The sequence below is a fragment of the Eriocheir sinensis genome, chromosome 16 (genome assembly GCF_024679095.1).
Source record: "Eriocheir sinensis breed Jianghai 21 chromosome 16, ASM2467909v1, whole genome shotgun sequence".
Lineage (NCBI taxonomy): Eukaryota > Metazoa > Arthropoda > Malacostraca > Decapoda > Varunidae > Eriocheir > Eriocheir sinensis.
Window position 1 is genome coordinate 3,582,855 of NC_066524.1, and position 10,858 is coordinate 3,593,712.

A 10,858-nucleotide genomic window follows, 5' to 3' on the forward strand; every position below is an offset into this window, starting at 1 on the left:
TTGAGATAAAGGTGGGATTAATGCAGGGGCGTGTCATGTCACCATGGTTGTTCAATATTTATATGGATGGTGTCATGAGAGAAATAAAGGGCAAAGTTGGAGAAGTTGGAGTAAAAATGTACGCTGAGGGAAGGGAGTGGGTGCTGAATTCAATCCTGTTTACTGATGACACAGTGCTCATTGCAGAAAATGAAAGTGACTTACAAAATTTGGTCAGTAATTTTCATAGCGTCTGTAAAAGGAGAAAGCTGAAAGTAAATGTCAACAAAAGTAAAGTGATGGTTTGTGAGGGGAGTAGAAGTGAGGTTGTAGATTTTATATGCCCATATAGTGGGAACTGAATGTGAAAAAGAATGCAAAATAATTCTGAATGGTGAAGAAATGGAAGAGGTCAATGAGTTTAAGTACCTTGGATCAGTTATCAGTTGAAAATACAATAATAGTACCAACCCTCACATATGCAAGTGAAACATGGGCCTGGAATGAAAGTCAGAGGTCTAGAGTGCAGGTAGTGGAAATTTGTTATTTGAGGAGTGCTTGTGGTGTGAGTAGAATGGATGGAATGAGTAATGAAAGTGTGTACGAGCGTTTTGGAATGTGTCACAGGGGTGAAGGGAATAAGTGTGGAGTGAAGTGTGTGTGAAGTGACTTTAAAGTGGTTTGGCCACATGGAGCGAATGGAGGAGAGTAAGATGACCAGAAGGGTGTATGTGAGATTGAGGGAGGGAATGTTAGAGGACAACCTCCAGTGAAATGGAGAGATAGGGTGCAGGAGTACGTTAGGGAGAAGGGTGAGAGATCCTTGAGAAACTTTGAGCAGGCAAGGAGGGAGTGTCTGGAGAGAGAAAGATGGAAACTTCTGCCGTGGCCATCCCCTGGTGGGAGCTCCTAGGAGCAGGCGTCGATGAAATGATGATGATGAATGAATTGAGTGGAATCACAGTAGAAATGTTGAAGTGTGGAGATGAAGTTACTATATGAATGGTCAAGATATGTGAAGTGGCCTGGGAAGGGCCACCCGGGGGGTGGGGAGGTGCCAGCAGACTTGACAAAAGCCATCATGGTCCCAGTTTACAAGGGGAAGGGCAGGAGAGGGGAGGTGGGAGTTGTACGGGTATAAGTCTGCTCTGTGTAGGCTACCCGGAAAGGTATATGGAAAAGTCCTGACTGAGATTGCGCAAAGACTTACAGAAGAGAAAATCAGTGAAGAACAAGGAGACTTCAGGAAGGGAAGAGGATTTGTGGATCAGATATTTTCCTTCAGGATAGTATTAGAAAAAATATTATCAAAAGGAAAAGATACTATGCTGCCTTCATGGATCTAGTTATTCTAGAAAAAGTTTATGACAGAGTCGATTGGCTGGCATTGTGGGACGTCTTAAAGATATATGGTGTGGGAGGAAAACTGATTTATGCAATAAAGTCTTTCTATGAGGATGCATCTGCATGTGTCAAAATTAGTGGAGAAACACGTGAACATTTTGAGATGAAAGTGGGCTAAGGCAGGGGTGTGTCATGTCATCGTGGTTGTTCAATATTTATATGGACGGTGTTATGAGAAATGAAGGGCAAAGTTGGGGAAATTGAAGTAAAAATGTATGCCGAGGGAGGGAAGGAAGTGGGTGATGAATTCAATCTTATTTGCTGATGACACGGTGCTCATTGCAGAAAATGAAAGTGACTTACAAAATTTGGTCAGTGTTTTTGATAGTGTATGTAAAAGGAGAAAGTTGAAAGTAAATGTCAACAAAAGTAAAGTGATGGTTTGTGAGCGGAGTAGAAGGGAGGTTGTAGATTTTGTATGCCAATATAGAGTGGGCATTGAATGTGAAAAAGATTGGAAAATAATTTTGAATGGTGAAGAAATGGAGGAGGTTAATGAGTTTAAGTACCTTGGATCAGTTATGTGTAAGCATGGTGGTACAGAAGGAGAGAAAAGAGAAAGGGCATTGCAAGGATTGATTGATTGGAGGAGAAGCTGCGGATCCATCTCTGGCATGCCATCTCATTGTTGGGGGCTGAATTTCTCCATGGCATGGACTGGACCTCTGCCGGACAGCTGGAGAAAGCTGCCATGGCACAAACCCGACTGATGGAGACAACTGATTTCTTCTTCCACATCATGTTTGGCCCTGTAACATGAGTACAAGTTCAAATAAACTACATAAAAAAAAAATATATATATATATATATATATATATATATATATATATATATATATATATATATATATATATATATATATATATATATATATATATATATATATATATATATATATATATTAATTGGGATGTTTTTTTCTTGATTAGTGTACTATACTAAAAGAGGTTAACCTGGTAGCTGCAGGGATCATGTTTCTTAAAGGCCCCTCCAAACGAGAAAAATGAGAAAAAATCATCACTCACGCAAACCATTTCATAATGTATATCAACGTATTTGTGATCAGTTTATGCATCATCTATTTTGGGGGGGTTATATCATGGCAAAAATTTGGCCCATCTCTGGTACACGGTAAAGCCACAAATTTGGCCTGTTGCTGCTACCAGGTTAAGCTGGACTGTGAATGGACAGATGTTGTTTTAAGAGCATTTGAAATAAACTTATGGGACTGATATGTGATAATTAAATCTGTGATATTTATTAAAATGTGTCCAGTGATTTAATTGGCAAAGAATTGCAAAGCACAAGCTAAGAAAATAAAAGTACTGAACTGACTGACGTATCGACACAGGAAATGATAGCCGGAGAAATAAGAATGGATTAGTAATTGATTAATATACCCAAAGCAAGAACTAAAAGACATTGCATTGACAGAAGTAGGTATGTGATAGAATAACAGGCATTACACGAGTTATTTACTGCACAGTTCACACTATATAGGATGGCAACATTGTTTTATTTTCTAACAATTGAAGTTGTTTATATTGTGCATTATATTCTTGCATGGGAATGATTGCTTGATGCTGGATGACAAAAACTAAATGATTAAACAATAATGTTATGTGGCGAATACCAGCTTGAGGTCACTCTAGGTCTAGGAGGACTTGCTCGTTGTTGTCAATGTCATCACGATCACTGCAAATAAATACATTACAACTAGAAATGCTTTGGTACCTGCCCTATATCTATATCTATATTTGTCCAGAAGTCAAAACTCTTGACTCATGGACCAATTTGCAATTTTTTTTTGTTCAAAAAGATTTTAGCATTGTTGATTGACTTTTATAGCTATTTGGGAGTAAGACTAAAAATAATCATAAAATTCACTTTTAAATCTTCATAAGAAAGGAAGCTTCAATTAACAAAAGCCATATTATACTGTGAACTAATTAATTTCAAATGTGGAAAAAAACCATGCATCTAATGGTGTGCAAGCTTGAGTACTAGAGCAAGTTCGGTTTAAGAGCTACCGGTACGTCAAATTGATTTGGTTTGGTTACTAAAAATAAGCAAAGGAAGGTAATTTTGTAGGACACTTCTGACATTTGAGTTAGGTTAAAAATATCAACTTTTCTAAATGATAGTTGATTTGGTTAAAACTGGCTATCTTAAATAACAGATTAAGTTGAAATAACTATATGTCAATGATAAATTTACCCAGGTTAGGTTAATATGATTAGGTTTGGTTTATCGCTGCTGGGAGGTTAGTCAAGTAAAAATGAAATAACAGACACTAGTGACCCAAATAGGTATTACTCACAGATACTCAGATACTCACAGATGATGTTCTGGAAGAGGCCTAAGTCTGTGGCTCCAGTTCAAAAGCCTGGTTCTCAATGTGTTGGCTGCGTGTGGGGGTTTGGTAAGGTTGGTGAGAAACGTTTGTTGAAGTCAATCACAAGATTAACAGGTGTGTTAGGTTTAAAGAGTTGAATATTGTAAAGGATAAGTCTAGCGAGGTAAAATATTGGCTAACCTGTGTTCGTTCATTGGGCAGGAGTCTGTGGCTGCCGGTGTTGATCACAGGTAAGATACACGTGCACCAGTGATGACTGGACCTTCACAGACTACCTAAGGTGAGTGATAACAGACACTGGATGACCTCCAGGCGATGGCTGGGGGCTGTATAACGCCAGCCACACACTGCGGCCCGCGGGGCTTCCAGCAAGGTTACTCCCAGCAGGGTTGCCAGATGTCCGACAGCAGTTGACGGCCAAATCTCACCCAAAGTCACGGCCAAATCGGCCAATTTTTTTCAGTTTCCTGCCAAATTTCAGGTAAATTCTGCCAAATGCGAAAATATTATATGCAGAAAATACTTCGTCGCAAAACAAATGTAAAATAAATGCGCGGACGGAGTACATGACCCAACATGGTTATAAACCACACAGAGTTGTGTTTTCCTGTCATTGAAGACGCGCCATAACTTGCAAATCCAACACAGTCAGACAGCGTTAATCCGATCTTTTCAAGCAGAGTGTTCAGTGCTAAGAATATATCATTGCCTGTAGCACCAACAACTGGCACCAACCCTACAAACTCTGTGGCAATTTTGCATCTTGACTCACTGAAATATCTAATTACAACACATACATGCTTGTTTACTGCCAAATCTGTTGCCTCATCAACAAGGACAGAGAATTTCTTACCCTTCACATCCTCTTTCAACTCATCCAGCAAGGCGGGAGAGACAACTCTAGAAATAAGCTTAGTACACTTGGTACGATGGAGCTGAATATTTTGTAGTTCACTTCCTCTTCCATTTCTTCTGATTATCTCACCAATATGGTCAACATTTGCCATACTGCAATGGCAAGAAATAGCCACAGCTAATTCTAGTTCAACTCGCTTCTTCTCCTCTTCTTTTCGCTCTTGTGGAGAGAACATTTCTCGCAGACCCCTGCTACCTGACGCAGCTTTCACTCTACTTGCATGTCCTTTGCTTTTTTCGTGCTCTGCCAAACGACTGGCCCTGGGAGCAAGGGTAGTTTTACAAAGTTTGCAGAATGCATTCTCACTCCCATCACTTGTCCTCGTAACCCATACAAACTTTTCTTCCCATGAAGGATTATACTTTCTCCCACTGTCATAACGTTCTTTCCACGACGATTTCACAGAGGCCATGGTTGACGTTCCAAATAAGGTATGTGTCTACAAAAGAAAAAAAAAATCACTTGCTTATCACGACACTCGAACGGCGGAAGCGGGGAAGGGAGACTAAAGGAAGTGTGTGACGTGTCTCTTTCATGTACCGCGGTACCCGACTACCCGTACAGGTTTGGTTTCTGTATGGTTACCATGGCGACGGACAGGAGGCCTGTCAACATCCCAACGTCGAGGAAGATACGAATTTTTTAGCAGCTATTTTTCTGCATTTCAGCCAAACAACGACCAAAAATCGGCCAAATAATTTGGCCGTAAAAATCCCCGATCTCTACGGCCAAACAACACTGTTCACGGTCAAATTTAACTAATTTGGCCGGAAAATCGGCCATCTGGCAACCCTGACTCCCAGGGCTCCTTGTGTGACAGCCTGTGGATGGTTGCAGGCGGTCACCAGCCATCGCTTGGAGGGTCTCCAGTGTCTGTTATCACTGAATCTCTGTCAGTCTGTGAAGGTTCCACCTGCATTCTACCTGTCGGCGAACACCACTTCAGTCGTGATGGCCATGTAGGTGTTTCTAAGGTCCGCCTCGCCGAACCACTCATCTCAGCACGGTCAGCACAGTCCACAGATATTTCAGGATGATTTTCAAATCATTACACGCCTCCAATTCGTCTTGACGCGCAAACACACTAACACGATTACATCACTTAAAGACAACACTATCACATTAGTAACCAGCCCACAACACAAAGCACAAATACTCAACACACAGTTCCAATCGGTATTCACACAAGAACAAAACCTGACACCAAACATACCACACAGCCCCTTCCCCCCCATAGCTCCCCTTGACATCACGACTAACGGAATACAGAAATTACTAGAAGGACTCAACACAACCAAATCCACTGGCCCCGACAACATTCCCGCCTTCATCCTTAAATCCTTTGCCCCCATCCTTGCCCCCATCCTTCAGGCCATATTCGCCCAACCACTATCATCCACCTCATTAGAGTCATTACCCTCTGACTGGCTTTTGGCAAACATTAATCCTTTATTCAAGATAGGTGACCGGACTGACCCTGCCAATTATCGCCCCATCTCACTAACATCGATTCCATGTAAAATTTTCGAACACATAATACACAAACACATAATGAATCACCTTGACGCAAACTACATCCTTACTGACTCACAACACGGCTTTCGACCTAAACGCTCATGTGAATCGCAACTAATTACTACATATCACGACATACAGGAGGCTACTTGACCAACGTGACATTAAACAAGTTGACACTGTTGTTTTAGATTTTGCCAAAGCCATCGACAAAGTCCCGCACAAAAGACTGACATTAAAATTAAAATACTACGGTATTTCAGGACCTATTCTTCACTGGATCACTGCATTTCTTACTAACCGGACTCAACGTGTTCTTCTTGACGGATCTTCATCTGATACTGTCCCTGTTTCTTCAGGTGTCCCACAAGGCACCGTTCTAGGCCCCCTTCTTTTCCTCCTGTACATTAACGATCTTCCACTGTCAACGCCTAACTCTTCCACTAGACTATTTGCCGACGATAGTTTACTGTTTAGAGCAGTAAAGACTACTGACGACTGCAGACTACTACAAAACGACTTGGACGCCCTCGAGCGGTGGGAACGTACCTGGCAGATGCACTTCCGACCAGACAAATGCAAACTTTTAAGATTCACCAGAGCGCACAACCCCCTCCATCACACCTACACTCTCCACAATTCAAATTTAGTATCAGTTCACACACACAAGTACCTTGGCATCCATCTCTCAACTAACTTGAAATTCAACACCCACATAGACCATATCAGTGCTACAGCCAACAGAACACTGGCGTTCCTGAGGAGGAATTTACATAACTGCACACCTGACATTAAACACATAGCTTATGACACACTTGTGAGACCAACACTGGAATACTGTTCCACGGTGTCGGATCCTTACACACAGAAACATTGATAGGTTAGAACAAATCAACACCAAGGCGGCTAGGTTCATTACAAACAATTACACTCGAACGCCTGGAATCACAACACGGATCAAACAACAGATAAACATGGACCCTCTTCACATACGTAGACTAGCACACAGACTTACACTTATGTACAAGATCACAAACACTCGCATTGTCATTGACCCACAAACATACCTACACAAGGCAAACAGTCAACGTACTCGTAGCACACACATCCATAAATACCAAACATATTACTCTAACACTGACGCATACAAGCACTCATACTTTCCACGCACCATACGTGACTGGAACAGCCTCCCTCAACAGATTTTAGACTGCGGTACAATAGACTCATTCAAAAAACAAATACATACTCACTTGTCACCACAACACACCAACACTAACAATTACACTTGATTCACTTCCCTCCCCTGCACACTCGGCTCCCCCGTCCCCCCAACAGCCAACAAATATGCGTGTTATGCACCATACAGGTGCCCTGCGCATTATTATCCAGATCCAGATCCAGACGAGGCCGATATGTTCGGAGGTGATGCCTTTCCTCCCGCAGTAATCCGCCATGTTGCAATACTTATGCCTTTTTAACGGTGCTATTGGAGCACCTTCCCCGCCTTAAATTTTCCACCCGCTTAGTGCTCCAGCTCCAGCGCTAAGCGGCCCGGCGCCATTTTAAGTAGAAAACTTAACGATTCTTTGCCGTTAAGTGCACTTAGCGATGCTAAGAACGTTTGTGCATACGGCCCCTGTCGCTTATAAGTGGGATGAATTGTGGACTCAGCGATATGGAGCGGTGATTCAATCCGTGGCACTGGAGGTCAGTATCTTTTGCTAATGTTTCTATGTTATAACACAATTTTAAGCTATGTAGTGTTCACATACTGTGTATAAGAGTTTTAAGAATAGCTTAAGCTAAGAATGCAACAATATATGACTTAGGCTTTGGTGCAAAGAACCAGGGGCCGTATGCACCAATATTCTAAGAATATTACTAAGCCCTGCACTTAACAACTTTTAGCTAAGCATAGGCCCTTAAGTATTACTTAGAATTCCCCTTAGCGGACTCTAAGCTAAGTATTGTTATGCCGGACGTATTACTTGGGTTCCGTGTCGCCGTCAGGAGACTCCGTGGGAGGGAGATATGTAAACACCTTGCACAGCTTCTGTAGTTTAATATTCTTCCTTAGTAGTACAATTCACTCTGACTCGATCTTCACTGACCACTAGCTTACTATGACTGGGACTGTCCCTCTCGCCCTCTTCTCCTATATATATCCAGAACAGTACAGTCTAGAATGTTACAGTATATTTTAGATCATACTAGAACATGTAGCAAAAATATGTGCGAGTTGGCAACACTTCCCGCCTGGCGCCGTGCTCCCCGCCCCCCTGCTCGCTCCTCCCGGAGCCTTCTAGAGGCCCATGGACGCCAGGGGAAGCTTCCAGCACAACACTATTCCCCCCTCTTAATTGTGATCGAAGTAGGCCACAACCTGTTCCATGTCGGCACATGCCTAGGACAGCACTCCACCAATCCCCTCATCACTGGCATCACAATCCAGTATAAAAGGCTTAGAGGGGTCTGGGAAGGTAAGTACGGGCGAGCTGATGAGGCCCTCCTTGAGCTTCTCATAGGCAACCTGAGTTTCCGCTGTCCACTCAAACTTGCGCCCCTTCTTCGTCAGAAGGTGCAGTGGTGCAGCAATCGTAGCGAAGCCTTTTACAAACCTGCGGTAGTATGAGCACAACCCGAGGAAGCTCCGCAGCTCCTTCACGTTGGTGGGTGTCGGCCAGTCCCTTACCGCAGCCACCTTCTCAGGATCAGTGCGTACTCCAGCCTCGCTCACGATGTGTCCCAAGTATTGGACCTCCCTTTGGAATAGGAAGCATTTCTTCGGGCTGAGCTTAAGGTGTGCAGCTCGAAACCGGGCGAAAACCTCTGATAGCCTTTCCATCTCCTGCTCGAAGGTCTGGCCAAAGACAATCACGTCGTCGAGGTAGATGAGTGCCGTCTTCCAGTGAAGTCCCTCCAGCACCCTCTCCATCAGCCGCTCGAACGTGGCCGGCGCGTTGCAGAGGCCAAAGGGCATAACCTTAAACTGCCACAGGCCTTGACCGTAGGAGAAGGCTGTTTTCTCTTTGTCCTGCTCCGCCATTTTGACTTGGTGATACCCAGACTTCATATCCAGTGTTGAAAACCACTTGGAGCCCACCAAAGCGTCGAGCGTGTCGTCGATCAGTGGGAGTGGGTATGAATCGTTGATGGTGAGATCGTTGAGGGAACCGTCCTTTTTCCTGACGAGCACTACAGCAGACGCCCACGGGCTGCTGGACCGCTCGATTAACCCCTGTTACCGGAGATCATCCATCACCTCATCCATCTCCTTGCGACGGGCTGGTGCCATCCTTTGAGGAGCTTGCTTCACTGGGCGGTGGCTACCTGTGTCGATGTGGTGCTCTACCAGGTCCGTACACCTCAAGTCCAGGTCTCCTGTGGAAAACACATCTGCATTCCTCACGAGAAGCTCCCTGAGCTGTTCCACTTGGGGCTCCTCTAGACACTTGGAGCTCCTGTCAAACAGGACGCGCAGGTAGTCGGGCAGCTCCTCCTGGGGCTTCGTCAGGGTTCTCCTGCAGACACAGGTTCTCGGTTCCTGGTCGATCTCTTGGCACAGCCCCACCATGGTCCCTTGTTCTATTTTATTTGGGCTGAAGAAGACATTAGTCACGACGACAGGCACTTCCGCTGCAGCAGGGTCTACCAAAGTACTGCCTACAATCACCCCGTTTTCTACCGGGCATCGACTTCCACACTCTACCACACACAGGCTAGCCGGGGGGGGGCACCCGTAATTTGACAGGGTAACAGCATCTCCGACCTCGGAGGAATAATGGTGGTGCGCTTGACCGTCACTGGCAGGTCTTCCTTGTTCACAGTCGTCAGTGGCACCCTCCTTCCTCCTACAGTCAGCTGCTTAGCGCGGAAGTCCAGCTCGCACCTGTGGGAGACAAGATAATGCATACCTAGGATGCAGGGGTCGTCCATGTCAGCCACGTAGACAGAGAGGAACTCTTCCTTTCCTCTGAGCTCAAACTTCACGTCCACTGGGCCTCTGAGCTCTGCGTAGTGTCCTGTGACTCCGCACGGTCGATGCGACGTCTTAGGAAGCCGACGATGACTCACCACGTTAGGCCGCACCAATGTGCGTTCCGAGCCTGTGTCGACGACCACAGGCCACAACACTCCGTCAACCTTGCCCTCCACTTGGCAGTTTGTCATGGTGGTTTTCCTGCACATTGATATCTTCGGGGCATGTACAGGACAGACTGGTCGTTGCCCCCATGAACCAGTCCTTCTTAGTTTCCCCGAGTGGTGGTCCTCGTTGGGGGCACATTTTTTCGGCACTCATTCTTCCAGTGCCCCTTTTCTCCACAGGTCTAGCACTTGGGTCCTTTCCTGGGCTTCTTCTTAGCGCCACCTTCATATTCCTTCTTCCTCTTATAGCATTCCTTCTCCTTGTGCCCAACCTTCTCGTAGTACCAGCACGTTCCTTGGAACCTGTCTGTGTCGCTGACAGCGCCCTTTCGTGCCCTAAAGCCAGAAGTCGAGTCGTCCCTGAAGCTTGACAAGCTAGACCTAACAAAGGACTCAAACTCCATGGCACGTGCCAGAGCTTCCTGCATTGATGTTGGCTTAGCTTGGTTCACTTGTATCTTCAGCTGAGGGCTGTCCAGGGCATCGATGAATTGATCAAGCAGCAAAACCGTCAGCAGGTCAGGGGTGGCACCTGGGTA

At 44.8% G+C, this 10,858-nt stretch overlaps 1 long non-coding RNA gene across 1 annotated transcript; it reads right to left on the reverse strand.

Moving 5' to 3' along the window:
• Positions 1-1,851: 1,851 nt before the first annotated feature.
• Positions 1,852-4,091, reverse strand: LOC126999191 (uncharacterized). Its single transcript, XR_007753136.1, has 3 exons — positions 3,920-4,091; positions 3,017-3,078; positions 1,852-2,132 (listed from the first exon to the last, which is right to left on the reverse strand). It is a non-coding gene; the product is annotated as an uncharacterized LOC126999191 (long non-coding RNA).
• Between the last annotated feature and the right edge of the window lie 6,767 nt (positions 4,092-10,858).